The following is a 20,666-nucleotide window of genomic DNA, read 5'->3' as shown; positions in this document are numbered from 1 at the left end:
TTGGTACAACCACTATGGAGAACAGTATGGAGGTACCTTCGAAAACTATACGTAGAACTACCATATGACCCAGCAATCCCACTCTTGGGCATATACCGGGACAAACTTTCCTTGAAAAAGACACATGCACCCATATGTTCATTGCAGCACTATTCACAATAGCCAAGACATGGAAACAACCTAAATGTCTGTTGGCAGATGATTGGATTAAGAAGATGAGGTATATATACACAATGGACTACTACTCAGCCATAAAAAGAACAAAATAATGCCATTTGCAGCAACATGGATGGAACTAGAGACTCTCAGACTAAGTGAGTAAGTCAGAAAGAGAAAGACAAACACCATATGACTTCACTTATATCTGGAATCTAATATATGGCACAAATGAACCTTTCCCCAGAAGAGAAAATCATGGACATGGAGAACACACTTGTGGTTGCCTGGGGGAGGGAGTGGGATGGGCTGGGAATTTGATGTTAATAGATGCAAATGATTGCCTTTGGAATGGATAAGCAATGGGATCCTGCTGCATAACACTGGGAACTATGTCTGGTCACTTGTGATAGAGCATGATAATATGAGAAAAAAGAATATATACGTGTATGCATGACTGGGTCACCTCACTGTGCAGCAGAAAATTGACAAAACACTGTAAACCAGCTATAATGGAAAAAATAAAAATCATTATTGAAAAAAAAATAAAAAATAAAAATTTTATCCTGTCAAAAAAAAGATTTGTCTTCTTTCCAATTTACCATAAATTTACCAAGCCATTTTATTTTATTTTATTTTTGTCTTTTTAGATTTATTTTTATCTTATTTTATTTTAATTTATTTATTTTGTATTCCTGCGGCATATAGAAGTTTCTAGGTGGGTGTCAAATCAGAGCTCGAGCTGCTGGTCTATGCCACAGCCACAGCAACTCAGGATCTGAGTCGTGTTGCGACGCACAGTTCACAGCAATGCTGGATCCTTAACCCACTGAGCGAGGCCAGGGATCATACCTGCATCCTCATGGACACTAGTCAGGTTCGTTACCACTGAGCTACAACGAGAACTCCAACCAAGCCATTTCAGAATCAGATAAGAGAGCCCTGAAAAGAAATGATTGACAGGACATTTTCCAATGCAAAGGAGTTCTACTTACAAATTTCTCTAATTAGAGGGAGTTGGCAGACTAGGGTTCAAATAACATGGGATTTGAAACCTGCTAAATCTGGATTCAGAATCAGCTCCACCCCTTGACAGGTACATGGCTTTGGAGAAGTTACTTAATATCTACATAAAGCTGGGAAAATATTAAGATAAACCTCATAAGTACTGAAGACATTACTTATACCTGGAATGGACTTAATAAGTGGTCTATCTTTTCAGTCTATTATAATTTTTTTAAAGCACATATTTTAAGCTGCCTTAAAATATAAGTATTCAAAAATAGTTATCTTATAGCTTCCTAAGGCCACAATTATTGTATTCCTTTTGCTGTGTCACTTATCAGCAGTGACATAAACCACCTTCTTAGAGAGGATTTGGAGGATTTGTAAGAGGACCTGCTTTCCTTGACGCATGTAGGAGAAGGAGCAATTCTCTTTTTTCACCACCAGAAAAATAGAGGCCACTTTCCTTCCTCAGATGCACATGGTTTCTATTATGTGAAAGCAGATTGAATGTGGGTCTGACAAGATTTGGCATAGGGTCTAATAGGAACTGAAATGGAACTGGGACTCAACATGATTTATCACAGTAATTTTTATAAATACCAAAATGGAAAACTTTTTTGGTGTTGGAATGAAAAAGTGAATTGACTGTCCCATTAAGGATCGGTCAGTACTTTTCACAGGTCATTTGAACTGAACCGAAGGGATGTTAAAAGGACTTGAAATACTCATGTCTGTAGCTACTAAGTGAAGTCTGACAACACCCACAAATATAATAGGATTAGGCAGCAGTTTCTTTGAATGGTGGACAAAGTTGCTTTTCTAAAAGATCATAGAGAACTGTGTTTACTGGGTCCAGGAAGAAGTGACAATTGATTTAATCTAAGGAGTTCACGAGAGAGAAACCTTGGCAGAGCTGAAGGGGTTTGCAGGCCAAGACCAAAGTGCTGTCTGTAGGGAGAGCTCGCCAGGGAGAAGCCACTGCCCTCTCCCAAATGGAAAAGCCCATGGAAAACCTGTGCTATGCAGATTTTTTTTTTTTTTTAACTCTTTTCTCATTATGCTTTCTGGCAAATTTGCAATGTTATACTGCATGGCTGCATGGAGTTTTTAATCTCAATTCCACACTTTTGTGTTTTGTAATGATACTGTTCTCATGTGTATCTCACTGGAATAGGCTTTCACTCATGGCTGCTGACTTTAAGAAACTCCATGACACTAGGAAGTGAAATCTATCTGCATCCAACATGGGCATTTATGTATTTATACAATGTCTATGAAGCAGCATAAATGCAGTGTTCTTATGGCCAGTTGCTTTGTCACAATGATGAAGATAAGTAGCTCTTCTAAATGCCTTACCATTTATAGAAGATTTTCATACAAGCAAAGAGAGAGAATATTATGCTGGGTGCACACGATGTGTGGGGTTCTAACTAAATCTTTTATTCCACCCTCTTCATCACCTGAAAGATAATCATCATCTACATTATTCAACTGAGAAAACCAAAGTTCAGAGAGGTTCAGCAACCTGTTCAATCCACATAGCTAAGGAACAGCAAATTCTGGCTAGAACCCAGTATTTGAATCTAAGCCTGGATACTAGAGGGCGATACAGCTGGAAAACTACATTGGAGTAAGAATTTATAGGATACTGAGTCCAGCTGAGGAATTCAGACCTCAGTATTTATTTTGTGGGAAAGAGAAAATTGTTCAAGGTTGTAAGGGAGGAAATGTCATGAGTCTTCTCGGTTCTCTCAACCCAAGTCTGGGGGCCTTTCCTTTTTCTTTATTTTGCTCATCCCTATCTACATTCCTTCCATGAACCTATCCTTTCATTCAGTTACATGCTTTCATCTTAGGAGGAATCTCCTCTTACTAACTCTTCTTCATAAATTGGGCAAAGGAGGCAGAGAGAAAAGGAGTTTGCCCGAGGGCAAGGGCAGGCAGAGACAGGATTAGACCTCAAGTCTCTCTGGACTCCTTCTTAATCCCAGAGCCTAGCTCCATGTATCTACTTACATAAATATATGAGGAAATAAGTATTTGAATATATAAGCTCATATAAACTTTCAACTTACTGTTAACCCCACTGTCAAAAAATTTTTCAAAACACTATACATTTCAGGTAGAGAATACCCAAAATGCCATGATGACCTATATAACATGAGGCAAAGAGCAAAAACAGAGGAATACAAATAACTGTTGTAATCACCCAGCTGCAATCATAGGATGCTAAAGGTTATTAGACTCTTTCACAAATATCTTGAAAGGAGTGCCTCTGTATTGATGCTGACTCGTCATCATTTTTCTCAGCTAATATCATTGCTGCACAGCACATAATAAAGGTTAGGAATAAAGAAAATAATTCTAGAATCCTCTACAGGAAAAAAAATACATTTCAAGGAGAAGTGGATTTTTTTCCACTTGTTGTTGTTTTATCATGGCACATTAACTTGATGAAAATTTCCCTTGTGGATTTGAGGGATTGTTTTGACCCTATGTACTTGTATATTTATTTTGATATTTCTAAATTTAGCAAAGCATTATTGTCACCATTGATCCTAGAGAATTATTCACCTGTTAGTGAGTCAATAGCTGCATGGGTTTATGGTATCATGAGGGGTTATTGACTGTCAAGTTTATTTACAGTAATTGATAATTTTCTAATTGTTCTCTGCTCCTGTTCCTAAAACAAGTAAACAAGGATGATCATTTCACTGGATGAAGAAAAGGTTCATATAAGTGAGGGAGGGGAAGGGTTCAGGTATACGTACTTGAGAAATAGGACATGCCTAAGCAGCCCCCAGAATTGTTATAACACTGGCACAATCTTAAATAATCTGCAGGAACCAATCAGATACTTGTCTCCCATGGGAAGTGTGCCTCCTCGAAGTGTTCCCTCCCTTCTCTGTCTCTCTGTCCTGACTTACTTCTTCTACCGCCTTTCACAGTGGATGACCTGCCTCCCCTACAACAGAGTCTGTACTCAGACATAGAGGTTGCACTCAATAAGTATGTCAAATTACTGAATATGTTCATTAGGCTGTTTCCATTATTTTACCGTGAGCTCCTAAAGGTATAAGAATGTTGTATGTTTACAGGGTTTGTATGCCCAGAGCCGTAACGTATGGTCTGCCTGGACTTCACACGTGGATGTTTTTTGAGAGGCAGTACAGGCAAACAGTAAGACTTAGGAGCCAGTCAGTGTGTTCAAATCCTGGCTCTGCTATTGACTAGATCTATAACCTTGGGCAAGTTACTAACTGCTCCATGCCTCAGTTCTCTGATCATAAAATGTAATAACAGAAACTTATAAGATATTTGTGAGGGTTCAATGTGTTTTTTATATGTAAAGTGCTCAATAAAATAAAGGATTATTTCTCCAGTGCAGATAGTCCTTGCTAAATGGCAGGTCTCCAGGTAATGATTCCAGGATCAAACTCTTCCTATCTTGCAATGCCATCATCTTTAACATCTGGTATTCAAGACTCTGTGGAAGGGGAAGAAAGAGGATAAGTATATCCTGAAGCTTTTGTTAGGGGCTAGGTCTGGTAATGACATGTGAACCAGTTTTAGGAGTCTTCCTAGATGCCAGGGGACTGATTCTGGCCAAGAGAGCCATCATAACCTGCTTCGGCATGACGTGAACCAGTGCAAAGCATTTTCTCTGCCATTGGAAAGACGTAAGTAGATGCTAGTAATTACTTATAAAACTCAAAGTTCTAAAAACATATAAGTAGATGTTCATAACTGGGTAGCTTAGTTTCAATTGCTTAGGTTCAATTTTTTAAATTTGAAATTCAATTATTTGCTGCATAGCCCTCTGTAAAATTCCGGCACCACTCTGCTACCCTTGATGCTTCCAGCCCACCTGAGACCTACTGAGGAAAGGCAGGTGACATAAAGGAACAATGCAGCAGAGGTGGGTGGGGACTGTAGAGCTTTGGGGAGTAGCACATGCTCCACCAGGCACCAAGACAGGGGTCAGCAGGAACACCATCCCAAATTTGCCTAGATCTGCAATTTTCTAATAAAAGCCAAAAGTGGGGATTTTTACGTGAAATCTTCCAGAGTTAAAATGTTGGCAACTATTTCCAGTGTTTCAAAAACACAGGGTGGTTAAAATATACATTTGCCAATAAATGTACAAACATATTATCATAAAGAAACCTGTTAAGGTGATTTTCTTATGTTATTTAAGACAGGATAAAAAGAAGCTTGAGAAAAAGGTGCAAAGTCAAGACTATGAGGTGCATAAAGAAGGTAGTCAAAGGGTGGAAGCTTAATTTATATGTCTGCTCCCTCGCCAGCCCAGAGTATGGATCTCATTCTGCCACCCCATTCCCTGAGTGTGGTCTTCCCGATATGAACATATGGCCCGCATTACAGGATGGTGGTTAAGTGCATAAATGCTAGAATCAGGCTCCCTTGGTTTACAGACCAACATTACAACTTAGCTGGCTCTTAACCCAGCTCCACCATTTGTAAACTGAGGAAACTAGTGGTATTCATCTCAAAGGATGGCTGACTGGGGTCAATGACTTAATATGTGTTAAATATTTAGACCATGCCTCATGTGTAGAAAACGTTCAATATAAGTTAGCCATTACTTTTTATGACTTATTGCTTGTGGAGTGCATTTGACCAGTTGGGCCCTCAGTTTGAAATTTTTGCTTTAAACCATGGCAACTGGAAGCCAAATCAGAAAGCACTTAGGAGCCCACCAAACCAAGCATTAGAGACTAGCCCTAGCTTCCTGGGAAACACCTGCCACCTTTGGCTTGGCTTTGCCCTACCCTCAGTCTTTGCTCCCTACTCCATTCCTGCTTGTACTTGGCTCTTGGTCTCTGTGGTTAAAGCTCAAAATTTGAACTCCATTCTTGTTTTTTGTACTGACAATGTTAATTTTCTGCTCTGAACTGATTTTCCCCTAGATAAGGCCCATCACATACCTTGGCCTCTCACCCTTTTTGACCATTATTACTGATTACTGGCCTGCCCAAGCTGAAACTCACAGAAGAAACAAGGATTGGAGAAGCTAGTCACTTCATCCAAAGTCACACAACCAATAAGACAAGGATCCAGGATCTGAAACAGATCCCGTGACTCTAGTCAGGGATCCCAAATTTTCAGCCATACTGTAGTAGATCTCTTTTGCTAAAGCAGAAATTTGAGAATCAAATGATTTTGGAGATAGCTGATAAGAACAAACCACTAAGGGAGAAGTCAGCCTAACCCCAGGAGTCATATCTCAATGGGTCTTTGCTCTTCTCAGCTCATTGTGGAGGTATGCAGAATTCCCATGAGGTGACCAAAGCTTTGTTTTTTCATGACAAGTGCTCAATATAGTGAAAGATCAAATTTTAGTGACAGTTAAAAATGCGGAACTAACTAGGAAATTGGTGAATCTCAGAATTAAGAAGAGATTCCTAAAAATCTGCATGTTTCTCTTAGCAAAAGCAAGGGTCTACACACAGAGTCACAAAATGATGGCCCACTAGCTAGGTCTAATGACTTGGTGGAGGAAAAAAACTTGAAATCTGTTAAACAGAACGCGGACTCTCCAGTATGCCTCAGCTACTGGCACTCTTTTTTGGAATTTTGGCTCATCAACCTATTACACAGCATAAATGAGTGTGAAAAACTCTTTCTAGGAGTTCCTGTCATGGCTCAGCAGTAATGAACCCGACTAGTATCCATGAGCATGCGGGTTTGATCCCTGGCCTTGCTCAGTGGGTTAAGGATCCAGCATTGCCCTGAGCTATGGTATAGGTTGCAGATGTGGCTCAGATCCGGCATCATTGTGGCTGAGGCATAGGCCGGCAGCTTCAGCTCTGATTCAACCCCTAGCCTAGGAACTTCCATATGCCACAGATGTGGCCCTAAAAAGACAAACAAAAGAAAAGAAAAGAAAGAAAGAAGTGTATCTATATACAATATTTGGTATTTCTCCTGTAGATGCACATTAATTTTGTTACCCTATTACTTAAGCAACACAGAATAGTTATTTGAAATATTTTAACAAAATACCTTTTCTCTGTGAGTATTTAAACTCATTTTAAAAAGTTATGATACTGGAAGAATGTCTGAGGATTAGTGAAACATCTTGTTGGTTCAGATTCAGGCTTACTTCATAGAGTTTACACAGCATATTCCAGACAATGCTAAGAAGTTTCACAGGCATTTCACTTCTTCTCCACAAAAATCTAATGTGCTTTAATAATATTATCCTCATTTTACAGTTATGGAAACTTTGGTTCAAAGAAGATTAGTCATCTGCCCAATTATCACACGACTGGGAAATGGTGGATTGGAGATTCCTACTTAAATTCAGTGCTCTTTGCCATTTCATGCTGCCTCCCACGAGTATGATTCAGCCCTTGGAAACAATTTTCCAAAATTTAAAAAAAAGTAGCCTAGAAAAGTATCCATCCATTAAAAATTATGCCACTGTCCCTCTACGTACCTTGTCACGACTGTGATGGAGGAGAGCATCAGTTGTTTGAAATATTCAATAACAATTCCTTGGACGGTAGTTCTAATTTTAGCTTCCTGTGGACCCTGTTTCTTCAGGCAATGAATAATTTGCATGGCAAGTTTACTTCTGCGCAAGGCACTAGAGTTGACTCCAAGGACACTTAGAATAGTTTCATAGGCAGGCTTGGTTTCAGAACTGCGTGAAAACGTGCTAAAAATTCTGCATTTATGGTTCACTATTGATTACACACTTAATCTTTTTTATGGTTTTCAAGTGTCTATTGAATTTTACTTCAACACAGTAACCATTTATAGTTCATAATGATAATGGCAAGACAGTGACTTCTTGCTCATTTGAAACTGTATTTTTATTTCGGGTAATAGCCTTCGCCACTCCTTGGCATTCTGCCTTGGGGTTTTCTGACCCAGGACACAGGGTTTAATCTCATGTCATCAGACTCTTCCATCTACTACCCTCCTTGGTATGGTCACCTACTAAACCCTATTTCCCCTAATTTTTTGAAGATGTTCACTCCTATTTCATTGTCACACTCTCCAGCACTATTTTATAGCAATTCTTCATTAATTCTATAGATTACAGCCCAGCCAGATAGTAAACATTGTAGGCTTTGGGAACCAAGAGACAAAAACAAAAATATTATGTAGATATGTGTATAACAAAGGAGAAAACTGCTGCCTGTCCCACCCACTTCCTTTGCCTGAGGCTCCATTGTAGTCCGTTTCACCCTCTGCCCCAGTGCTCCAGATCTCAGAATGCTCTTTCTTCCTGGAAAGCCCAGGCTTTTCAACTCAGGCAGCTGGCAGGAGGGGAGGGAAGTCACTGAATCACTGCCCCTAGGACTGAGATTTCCCAGCTTGGTGCCTGGAAGTTGCCAACAGGGAAGCCTCCGGGGATGGGTGATGACCAGTAGGAGTCTAGAGCAGCCATGAAGTGTGGTCCCAGCTGGCCCTGGGAGTGGAGGTGTGCACAGTGAAGAGTCGCAGCAGCTGTGGCTCACAATGGAAGCCAGCTCCAGGGATGCTGGAGGTGTCACATACAAAACCAGGCCCTGGGCCAGACTGGGCTGTGGTTTGCCAACACTTGATGTAGATTATCATCCCAATACTTGGGTCTCTCAATCTCTGGACTCTTCTTATGACGGTCTTGTCCTCATCCTGCGTTTGACATTCATGCCCATGGTTATACCTTCTCATTGCCAAAAGCTGCAACCACTCCCTGTAAATTTTCTTCTAAGCACCCTCTCTCTTACACTCGTCCTTCAACTCCAACAACTCTTCAACCCACCAACTCTGACAATCCACTGATCCTTCCCCTCTTGTCGCTGTATCTCAGTGTCTCAGGTTTTCTTTACCTGGCCATAGAGAATCACAGCCATCAGCCCCTTCTAGACAGTTCTAATGCTCTGGCCATTCTCTGACTTTGTCATCATCTGGCACAACTCCAGCCCCACATAAATACACTTTTCTGCCGGCTCCATACTGCAGCCACATAACTAAACGGAGCTGAAGAAAAACGCTTCCATACCAGGTAGTGTCACTCACATTCATGCTCTCCCCTCAGGTAGACTTAGTGCTGCGGGAGTAACCCCACACCCATTCATTCTTCTAGATTACTATTACATGTCTCCAACTTTTCCCTCCAACTTCTATCTTCTCATACTCAGTTAATAAACATGCTTCTTGTTTAAATTTTTTAAAAATTCAGAAGATAATTTCCCACGAGCTCATACTACTACATCGATCCACCCACTAGCATCTGTGCCCTCAGAATCTGCCTTCTCTCCTGAGCATGTCCTGCCCATGCTCCTCCCTCAGGAAACTTGGGCAGTAAATCCCACCTACCTTGCCTACTCCAGAACATTCTTCCATAAATGCTTCTCTCTCTCTGCCCCATCAGCTTTTTCTCTTCCTAGGTCATTCGTGCACATCTGTAAGAATGCTGTAATTTATCTCAGCCTTGAAGTGACCTCAACTCCACATGCCCTAAAGCTACATCCCCATTTCTCTGTCCCTTATTGATTCATATCAATACTTATTGATACTTTCTGGCATGAATTTCCTCCTTCTAGTCTGCCATTAACCCATTCAAATCGGGCGCTGCCCCCTGCACTCCTCCAAAACTACTCTGGCTTCCAAATTTTAAAGCCAAAAGAGCCAAATGACTATGACTCATCTTATTTCCTCATCTTAACTGATCTTTCAGCAGTTGATCATTCTGTCCTAGCAATTCTTTCCTCACTTAGGGCACTTCTCTGAGACCACACTCTCCACCTTCACTGACATGTGTGTCTTAGTCTTCATTGGTTCCTCATATCCTCAGCCTCTGAGCCCTTAAATGCCCAAAGTCCTTAGAACTTTTCTATATCCATACTCACTGTTTTGGGGATCTCATCCAGACTCTTGGCTTAAAATACTATCTTTATGTCAGCAACATCCAAATTTATATCACTAATCTAAACCCCTTCCTTGACTCCTGAAACATTTATCCAATTATCTCTCTTGAAAGGTGTCTCAACTTTAACATGGCCAGGGAACTTTTATTTCTGATAGTAAAAGTATCTTGGTACATGAGTCAATTATCTTACTTAAAAATAATTAAAACTCCTGAGTTGAAATGTTTCATAAAAACAACATCAATAATCTGTGAGGAAGCAAAAAATCTGAAAAATTAGTGAGGCAATGAAGTTTACTTTCATGCTCAGGCACTTTGTCCAGTAGAATAACTACAATGTTCAATATTCATGATTTATATGGTGCATGAAAATTGGAAAAAACCCTAAGCCTACCAAAGATGGAAAATTTAATAGGCAACCTTCTCCCCATAAAATTGGAAACCTAAAGTGCTATATTATCAGTTTATGGATGATATGTCACCATATATATTGCTATATGGATGACATCTGATGGTATATATGCGGCAACTTTGTTCTTGGCTGTCTTAGGTTCTTTCCATTCTCACATAAATTTTAGGATCCCTCTGTCAATTCCTACTACACATACACATTACAGACACACACACACAAACATGCAAAGAATTTCCTGGATTTTAATTGGGATTTTACTGTATCTAAAGATTAATTTGAGGACAGCCGACATCTTAACAATATTGCTATCTATAAACATGGTATATCCATCATTTATTTAAGAATTCTTATTTTTTCTCAGCTATACAGTAATATTCAAATTTTCACTATAGAAGTTTTATAGCTATTTTGGTAAATGTATTCTTTTGTATCTGATGTTTTAAAAAGCTAATGTAAATAATTTTTAGATTTATTTTTAATGTGTTTATTGCTCTAGCATAAAAACATAATTGATTTCTGTATACTAATCTTTTATCCAGAAATTTTGCTAAACTCACTACTTCTAATTTGGTTGAACATCCGTTTGGATTGCTTTTTCTTTTTTTTTTTGGCCCAGTCCACAGCATGTGCAAGTCATGGGTCAGGGATCAAAACCATGCCAAAGCAGCAACCTGAGCCACTGCAGAGACACTGCCAATCCTTAACCCACTAAATCACCAGAGAAAACTTCCTTTGGATTATCTCATCACATTAGCTTTTACGTTTAGCCATCCTACTGATTTAACATTATTTCTATAAAAAGTTCACTTCTACTTTACTTTTTACTTTTGTTTTGCTGGCGAGAAATTAGAATAATGTGAGAATATAATCTAGATAAAGAGCTACACAGGACCCAAAGATATAAAATATACAAAAGGTTATTCCAGTTAAGGTCTCTTTTTCTAGTCTGATCTTTCTCATTTCTCATTGAGAATTCACTTCAACGCCTGAAAACTTCTTCCATATTCTAGAAGAAAAGTATGAATTTCTCAAGGCATCTCTAGAAATTATTCCAAAGTTCTCCTTTATCCATCTCTTCCCTCAAATATCTTTTATGCCTAAACGCTGAAGAGTAGCACATTAAACCATAGCTTCAAACTTTTATATGTTTAACAAAATCAGGAATTACCTAGATGGCAAGGTGCACCTTATAATAAAAGACCAACGTTATAAGATGATTTTTCTGGTCTTATTGAAGAACAACATAGAGAAGTGAAAAGAGTCCAGACTTGACATTCCAAGACTTAAGGTTCAAATCTTCTCTCTTCCACTTGCTGGATGAGTGGCCTTGAATAAATTACCTTTGTAAATCTCATTTTCTGCCTCACTATGAAAGAGATATTAGCTGCCTCCTTCAAAAATGCTGTAAGGGTTCAGTTAGACGGTGCATATAAAGCACATAGCCAAGGGTCTGAGGTGCCATTGACATTCAATAAGTACTAGTTCTCCTTCTAGCCCTACTGTATTGAGATATGTCACACTTAAACATTCCCCAAGAAAACCTGGAATGTGACTTGCTGAAAATTAATTTGAGATTTTATTAGGTATACCTCATTTTTTTCTATTTTTAATTGTATCTATACCTCAAATTATTACTTTATTTCAGAAGAATTTAAAACTTGGATAATTTGCTATCACCATACATAAAGGCAGTAATGGCAGCTATTACAAATTCACATCATTCCACTCTGTTAGATCCTGACACCTTACTGCATCCCTAAATATCTCTTTCTCCTTCCTGAGAGCAGCTCTTTCAATCTTCCATTCTTTTCAATGCCTCAAGGACATCTTAGTCCCATAACACTCAGCAGATATGAAAAAATAAAAGCCATCAGCCATGAAATTCCCTTAGGACCCCTCCCCCACTTTCTTACGTCTCTGGCTCTTCACTTCTTCTTGCTCACTTCTTGCTTATTTTCCTTCTCATTTTAAGGATATTTTCCCTGTTCTTTCCAAGGAAATCCTTTCCATTATATCCTTTACCTCATATTTTTCTCTCTCCATAAATTTACTCAATCCTTCCTTTTTTCTGCCATATTTCATACTCTTGATTTCTTCATCTGAACAGTCTCTTCCCCCTGGCTTGCACACAGACTGAAAGTTTGGTCCTTGCTTTTTTTGTTTTCTGTTTTTGTTTTTTGCCACACCTCCAGCATGTGGAAGTTCCCAGGTCAGGGGTGAACCCACACCACAGCATCAACCCAATCTGCTGCAGTGAAAACAGCGGATCCTTCACCTGCTGTGCCACAGTGGGAACTCCAGTCCTTGCTTCTTTTCTCATCCTACATTAGTTTTTGGGGATTCTTATACTGTATCTACTCTCCTTTTCTGGTGACTCTCAAATTCTAAGCTCTGGCTCTGACTTCATGCATGTGCTTAAGATCAATATTTCCTACTACTGCCTGCATGACATTTTCCACTGGGCTACTCCATCCCTAATTCAAATTCGTGAGGCTAAAATGGAGTGTTATATTCTTCCACTCACCCACCCTCATTTGGTCTTGACCCTGAGCAATAATAAGCCCTCTGTGCTGGGCTAGTAGGAAAAGGAAGGAACTGGAACTAGCAGGCCTGAAGCTAAAGAAGCAAAGTCAACTCTCCAGATATAAAAGGCAAAATCATCACTGGAATGGCATAATCAGGGAAGCTAATGTAGTGAGGCAGGGGCCAGAAAGAGCAATGTGGAAGTTAGGCAGGAGGAAATGTTTTACTCCTGAGTTATCCTCCTGGTTGAGAATATGGTTCCATTCAATGGTTGAGGATACAAGAGCTACAAAAGCTTGTAACTTCCCAGAGCCCATTTCACTAAAAAGATTAGAACCCAAGGCAGTTTTCCTTGCCTCAGTGATAGAATTAGGTAAAGTTTAAAAAAGTAAGGCTGAACCAGCAACCCCATTTCTGGGTGTATATCCAAAGGAAATGATATCACAATCTTTATCTGCATCCACCACCTTTATGGCAACATTATTCACAACAGCCAAGACAACATGGAAACAACCTGAGTGTCTGATGTTGGAAAAATGCTCATGGGACAATACTCAGCCGTTAAAAAGGTAGGAAATCTTGCCATTTGCAACAACGTGAATGAATCTCAAGGGCATTATTCTATGTAAAATAAGTCAGACAGAGAATGGAAAACACTGCATCATCTTTCACATACGTGGACTCTTAAAAAGTCTAATTCATACAGAGTAGATTGGTGGTTACTGAGGCTGAGGGAGGTGTGGGAGAAATGATGAAATGCTGAAGAGTACAAACTTCCAGTTATAAAGGGAGTAAGTTCTGGGAATGCAATGTCCAGCATTGGTCACCAGTGGTCACTATAGTTAACAATACTGAATTGCATATTGAAATTTTCTAAGTTCTTACCACTAAAATAATAATAATAATAATAATTAGGTAACTATGTAAGATGATGGATATGTTAACTAATCTTCTACGGCAATCATTTCACAAGATGTACATATATCAAATCATTTCACTTTACACCTTAAACTTCCACAATGTAATTTGTTGATTATATCTCATAAAGCTGGGCAGGGTGGGAGAAAAGAAAAGCTGGGGGGTGTCATAATAGGAAAAATCATCAGGTATGAGATGTAGGTTCCTTAAATGCCAGCTTTATGAAAGCCAAACTAATTGAGCCAAATGTATTTTTTCAATAGATCTTTATTGAGCACTTACTGTGTGCAAGCAATACTAAGCTGGGGACTGGGAATGCAATTGTGAATACATAGAAATTCACAGAACACAGCCCTTTCTCTCATAGGCAGTCTGGGGAAAGTTACAAAACAGTAAAGAGCTTATTAGCATGTGGAGGTGGGAGGGAGATGCCAAGATGAGGAAATGCAGTGTGCTGAGGGGCAGCCAACCCAGAGTAACAAAATCAGGAAATGGATGGTGAACATTTGTCAGCATGTTTGATCTTTTTTTTTTTCTCCTTATGTATCCCTCTTCCCTAAAATAGGACCCAGGAAACTTGAAACCTAGCCTCTTTTTTAACTGGGGCACAGGTGTGTTCCCTAGACCACACTAATTGGGCTCATATCTGAGAGACTTAGATTTAAAATTGTGAAAGAGGAATACAAAGTCCCCTCGTGGAACCATTTGGCCTTCAAGGCATCCAAACCTTAGTAGCTACACTGGTTGGAAAATCAAGTTTCTAAATCAGGTTTGGTATCAACACTGGCAACAGTAAGCAGTTCCAGTCAAGTCAGGATGCTCTAAAACTTCATAATCCACGTAATAATCTTTTTTGCTTAACAAGCCAGATTTGGCTTCTTCCTCTTGCAACTCAAAAATCCCCAACAAATATAAAAGGCTTCCCAGGGTAAGTAAAATCTAAACTGAGACGCAAATGAGGAGTGGGGGTTAGTTAGGGAAAGAGGAAGTGTTTGGAGCAGAAGGAACAACATGGTCCAGTAAAGAGAGACAGTACTTGTGTATTTAGGAGACTGAAAGAGTTAGATGGCATGGGAGCTGGTGAGTGGTGAGAAATGATGCTGACTAGGGAAGCAGGGGTCTGGCCATGTAGGACAACACAAGGTTAAGAAGCCCTTTAGAAAACGGGCAGTATTGAGATCATGATGGAAGATCTTATTGCCAAGAAAGAAGAAAGAGGTTGAGACAGGCTCAGGCCAACTTCATTATTCTCCTAGGCCTCTTTGCTGCCTCCAGGAAGGATGTTTTCCTCAAAACCCTTTAGCCAAGGCTGAGTCTGATTACTTTTATCTTCAAATTAGACACTGCAAAAGAGAACACTCAGAGCAAGCCATCTATCATGAAATATTTTCCAACAAGGACCGGAAAACTACCTAGGAGAGTTTCATGCAACAGTGGTGTCAGTGAATAGGACTTCCCGCCCAACGCCTCCATCTCAGTGCTTTTGCCCTGGAGAACCCAGTGCATAGTCCATTTACCACACCTGGAGACCCGCCGTCCATTCCAGACAGTGAGTCAAAACAGCATCAACCAGCAAGTGCCAAGCTGTGAGGTAAGTAGAAAGATAGTCACAAAGTCGGCCACATCACCTCAATACACCAAGGACCATTTAGTACTAAAGACCTATAAAAATGGTGCTAAGATCAAATAATGTTGGGACACATTTATTGAAACAGTTTATGTGCCGAGAGAATGCTTACCATACACCGAAACCTCCAAAACAGAGAAGATATGCAGCATGTTCCAAATTGATTGATTATTCTGTGACCTGTATCTGGAGAGGTGACCCACAAAACTCATCTCAGGTCATTATCTCTCTTTAATGGGACCTGCAAGTCATGTAAAGCTGAGTCTCAGGTTAGTATTTACCAGAAAGAGAAAAAAACAAACCAAAAAAATAAAATAAAATAAAATAAAACCATAACCCAGGTCATGTCCCTTGTCCAGTGACTTTCCATCTCACTCTGATATAGTTTACCTTTTGGTGAGAAAGAAACTAATTCCACATATCTAATAGTTTCCTTTCTCACTGTTGTCTTTTTTCTTTCACTTCCTTTGCTTTTATTACTAACATCTTCCCTGTGGCGTTGGACTCCCTCTGTCCTGGGGAGAAAGTTCCTTCATTAAATTCACCTGGAAAATTTACACTCCCAGGCTCCAGTAAGATTTTTCACATTCTAACCTGGGTCTGACACATGTTCCAATTAAGATACACACACTCAGATATAAACAAAGCCGCGACCTTGAGGGGAACAGAGGAAGTTTCTTAATGAGGTCATCTGTATTAAACAGTAGTTGATAGAATCAAAAATAAAAAAGCTCAGGGATCAAAGATCAATTATAAATCAGTTTGGGGTAGGCAATGAAGGGAGAAATCCCACATCATGAAAATGTTCTGAATTCGAAGCTTGAGTGAAAAATCTAGTTCCCGATTTTAGATTTTGTCTGTCTCAACCAAAGACAATGAATCAGATTCACCTTGTCATCTGACATGGTTGGACCCCAAACAAACAGAAGGGCACTGCAGAACCTTCCACATTTGCCTAGACCAGTGGTTCTTGGATTTTAATTGGCTTCCAATCCCTGTTAGCTTGTCAAAACTCAGAGTACTGGGTCCCACCTCCTGAGGTTCAGGTTCAGCAGAGCACCTGCTTCTATTAAGTTTCCAGATGATGCTGACAATGTTACTCTGGGGACCACACTTTGAGAACCAGACCTAGACGATAGCCGACTACAGCCTGGAGCCAACCTATTGCTAATGAGGCACTTGCTCTTCTTCTTTCTTCTTTTTATTTTAAAACAATGAACAGCCTAATAGCAAAATGCTAAGGAGCAGATATTTGGATCAGAGAGACCCTGGGTTCAATCCCAGATATGCCACTCATTAGCTGAGGTCCTAAAACAATTTACTTAACCTATGAAAACCTCAATTGTCCCATGTGCAGAACAGGGCAAAGAACAGGCCCACAACAGGGACTATCATGAAGACCGAGCAGGACAAAGCTCTCAGCAGGGATTCTGGCTCACAGCAAAGCACTCGATAAATGGGGACCACGATGAGTATTGCTCTGTGAATTTTTCAAAACCACTGGTGGTATGCAGTCCCTAAACTCCAAGGACTGAACATGGAGCATCTAGGTGTTTTAAATAGCACTTTTCAAAAATTTGGTAGGCAAGATAGATTAAATCTCCAGACTTCCAGGACATAAACCAAGAATTATTATAGAACTCATCTGCAAATTATTGAGGGTTTTTTAAAATTTATTTTTATTTTTTGTAGATCTTTGAGAGGTTCCCTTTTTTTGGTTTAATTTTTTTAAATGAAAGTATAGCTACTTTATAATGTTGTGCTAGAGGTTGTTTTTGAAGATTCTTTTTCTTTCTTTTTTTTCCATTTTAGCACCACACCTGCATTATATGGAATTTCACAGGCTAGATGTCAAATTGAAGCTGTAGCTGCAGGTCTATGCCACAACCATAGTAAAGCCACATCTGAGCTGCATCTGTGACCTATGCTGCAGCTTAAGGCTGGATCCTTAACCTACTGAGGGAGGCCAGCTTTTGAACCTGCATCCTCATGGATACTAGTCAGGTTCTTAAACTGCTGAGCCTCAATAGGAACTCTAACGATTCATTTTTCTGACAGGGAAATATTTTCTCCAATAGCTTTTCCCTTTATATGGTTCCCGTCTGCAGCAGAAATTGGACTTTGGGGACCCCATGCAAAATAAATAAATAAATAAAATAAAATAAAGTAAAATAAAATAAAATAAAATAAATTCCAGAAGGGCTTCCTTACCCATTACTAATTGTAAAATAAGTAGGGAGTCCTATTTTCCTTGCGGATCCCCAGATCACATGGTAAATATAGGTCCTTGGGGTCCCTCTCCCTGATCTAGTCCTCGCTTTCCTCCCAGACTTGGTTAGAACACCTTGCGGTGAGCACACAGGGTATCCCCCACCCGTACATTTTCATATTTTATACATTTGTAATCATTTCCTAATTGTTTGTAGTAATGTGTTTACTATTTATTTTCTCTCATCTAATATGCCTTTTCATGAGAGAATCGTGTTCACTAAGTTCCCCGCCATACCCCCAGAATAGAATCTAGAACATAGAAAGTCCATAATAAATACTTGATGAGGATCAGACAAACTGATCAAATTCACAAGAATCTGGAAAAGCAGAATGAGAAAAGCAATTTATTTCTCTTGTGCATAGGTATACCAATCAGCATACTTTAGGAATGTATATAGTTGACAAGGAAAATAAGATTTGACTCCTCCAACATCTTTTGGTGATTGGATATTGGAATTTTCCACTGAATTAAGGACTTTATTAATCCATTTTAAGAAGCTGAATCAAGAACCCCTACTACAGAATGTTTCCTTAAGAAATAATGAGTTTGGGAGGTTTACACATGTTGGAAATTCAAATAGTGGCAAGGCATGTACATAGTATTTGGCAAAATTCATTCAACTCAGTTGTATTTTTTCTGTTGAAAATACTGCTTTTTTTCCTTGTTACTCTCCTTGGTATATTCCCTTTAATATGGATATAAATGTAAATGCATTTCTGGGCCTTTGCTTTTCTTTTCTCATTTTAAATTACCTCTCCACTTCACCACAAATTGTATATTTGGAGTTCCATTTGTGGCCAAAACGCAATTGTTTAATTGTGCAATATGTAATTTGTAATATAATTATGCTGGCCAAATTATTTCCTGGGCTGCTCAATTACTGTGATTACATTTGTTAAGTTTACAAGCCACATGCTGTTATTTTCCTTTCCCTCTGGCTGGTAAATAGTTTTATTTCGCTTTTAGTTCTCGGGTTCAGGGCTTCAAGTGGGTGTCATAAGGGGAGTGAAATTTGATATCTTGTTTTCTACCGTTACAGTCCCACTTGTGTTAATGAAGATGAGAGCTGGAGCTGAAAAACCACAAACTGACTTTTACCATTATGCATCCACACAACACTTAGAGAGACTGATGACAGCACATCTCAAATTCATCTTCCAGAACATTTCATCTCACATGGGGAAATGGCTAGCATTTACTGGGTACTTCCCACGTGCCAGCTACTAGACAAAGGACTTGGCGCACACTTCAATGTTCATCTTCAGAACAACACTGCGAGATCAGTACCACAATTATCACCACGTAATAGCCTAGGTTCCCCCCAAAGCAGAGCCTGTGACAAGGGCTTGTGTGCAGGTAACTTATTTGGGGATGTGATCAAGGAAAGGGAGAAGAAACTAGGAAGAGTGAAACAGCAACTTTGTGTGGAAAACCAATCCAAGGGTGTGTGATCTGGTTGATCTACTCTGTGGGCAACTGACGTTCTAACTAATGAAGGCAGCTATGCAGAAAGCACCCCACAATTATCTGAGCTCTAAGAAGAAGGATATTTTCCCCCTGGACTTTATTCCTTTTGGTCAAGAGTTGTAGAGTGTTGACACCACAACCCTTCAAGGGCTGTAATGTCTAAGAGCAGTGAGTCCCAAAGGTGCCCCATTGTGGCTGCAGTAGAGATACCCTGGGGCCAAATGTAAGACATGCAGGGGGCAGGCCAGGGGCGATTCATGTCAATTATACCTAGTGTAAGACGGAGGCAACAAGAAACGAGGTTCTGCAGGCGTCCACTACACACTGTTTTTCTTCCTTTTCTTTTTTGCAACATACCTCAAAGAACTTTCATTAATATTCCTATAATTCACTAACACTTTTTTGCAGCTTTAATTGATTATAATTAATATATAAATATAGTAAAAAACTGCTCATATTTAATCTGTATAATTTGATGAGTTTGGACATACACATCCACCCATGATCCTTCAACACAATCAAGATAATAAACATATCCATCACCTCCAAAACTTTCCTCATGCTCATGTCTATTTTCTTTCTTTTTTTTTTTTTTTTTTTTTTTTTTTTTTGGCTATGCCCAGGGCATGTGGAAGTTTCCAGACTAGGGATGGAACTCATACCACAGCAGCAACCCAAGCCCCTACAGTGAGGACACTGGATCCTTATCCCACTGTGCTACAAGAGTACTCCTCCCTTTGCTTTTTTTGGTTTTGTTTTTTGTGGTAGGAACATCTAACATGAGATCTACCTTCCTAACAAACATTTAAATGCACATCATATTGTTAACTGCAGACACAATGTTTGCACAGCAGATCTCCAGAATGTATTCATCTTGAAGAACTGTAACTTTGTACCCATTGAATAAGGACTCCCCATTTCCTCCTCCCACTATCCCCTGGCAACCACCATTCTATGTTCTGCTTCTATCATTCTGTTTTATATACTTCATAAAAGTGGAATCATGCAGTGTTTGTCCTTCAGTGACTGGCTTATTTCATTTAGCATAATGTCTTCAAGTTCCATCCATGTTGTCTCAAATGAACCATTCTTATATCCTAGGATAAATCCCACTTCATCATGGGGTATGACTCTTTTAGAATGCTATGGAATTCAATCTGTGTGCATTTCATTGAGGATTTTGCATCTATGTTCATCATGGAAATTGGCCTGTAATTTTATTTTCTTGTTCTATCTTTTTCTGGCTTTGAGTTCGCACTCTTAAAAAACTAAATAAAGAACTACCACATGATCTAGCAACCCCAGCCTGTGCATATATCTGGAGAAAACCATGATTCTAAAAGATACATGCACCCCAGTGTCCACTGCAGCACTATTTTTACCACAGCCAAGACAT

The 20,666-nt window shown here is 39.4% G+C and overlaps 1 long non-coding RNA gene across 1 annotated transcript in view; it reads right to left on the bottom strand.

Annotated features, from left to right (window-relative positions):
* Positions 1-20,666, bottom strand: part of LOC102160458 — a 569,575-nt gene that overhangs the window by 161,630 nt on the left and 387,279 nt on the right. Inside the window, exon 5 of the long non-coding RNA XR_002344204.1 lies at positions 15,644-15,772. This is a non-coding gene — a long non-coding RNA (uncharacterized LOC102160458). The remainder of the gene's footprint in view (positions 1-15,643; positions 15,773-20,666) is intronic.

This window comes from Sus scrofa, chromosome 5 (genome assembly GCF_000003025.6).
Source record: "Sus scrofa isolate TJ Tabasco breed Duroc chromosome 5, Sscrofa11.1, whole genome shotgun sequence".
In the NCBI taxonomy this organism is placed as follows: domain Eukaryota; kingdom Metazoa; phylum Chordata; class Mammalia; order Artiodactyla; family Suidae; genus Sus; species Sus scrofa.
Note: the sequence above shows the minus strand (reverse complement) of the source record. Positions and strands in the feature narration are given on the sequence as shown.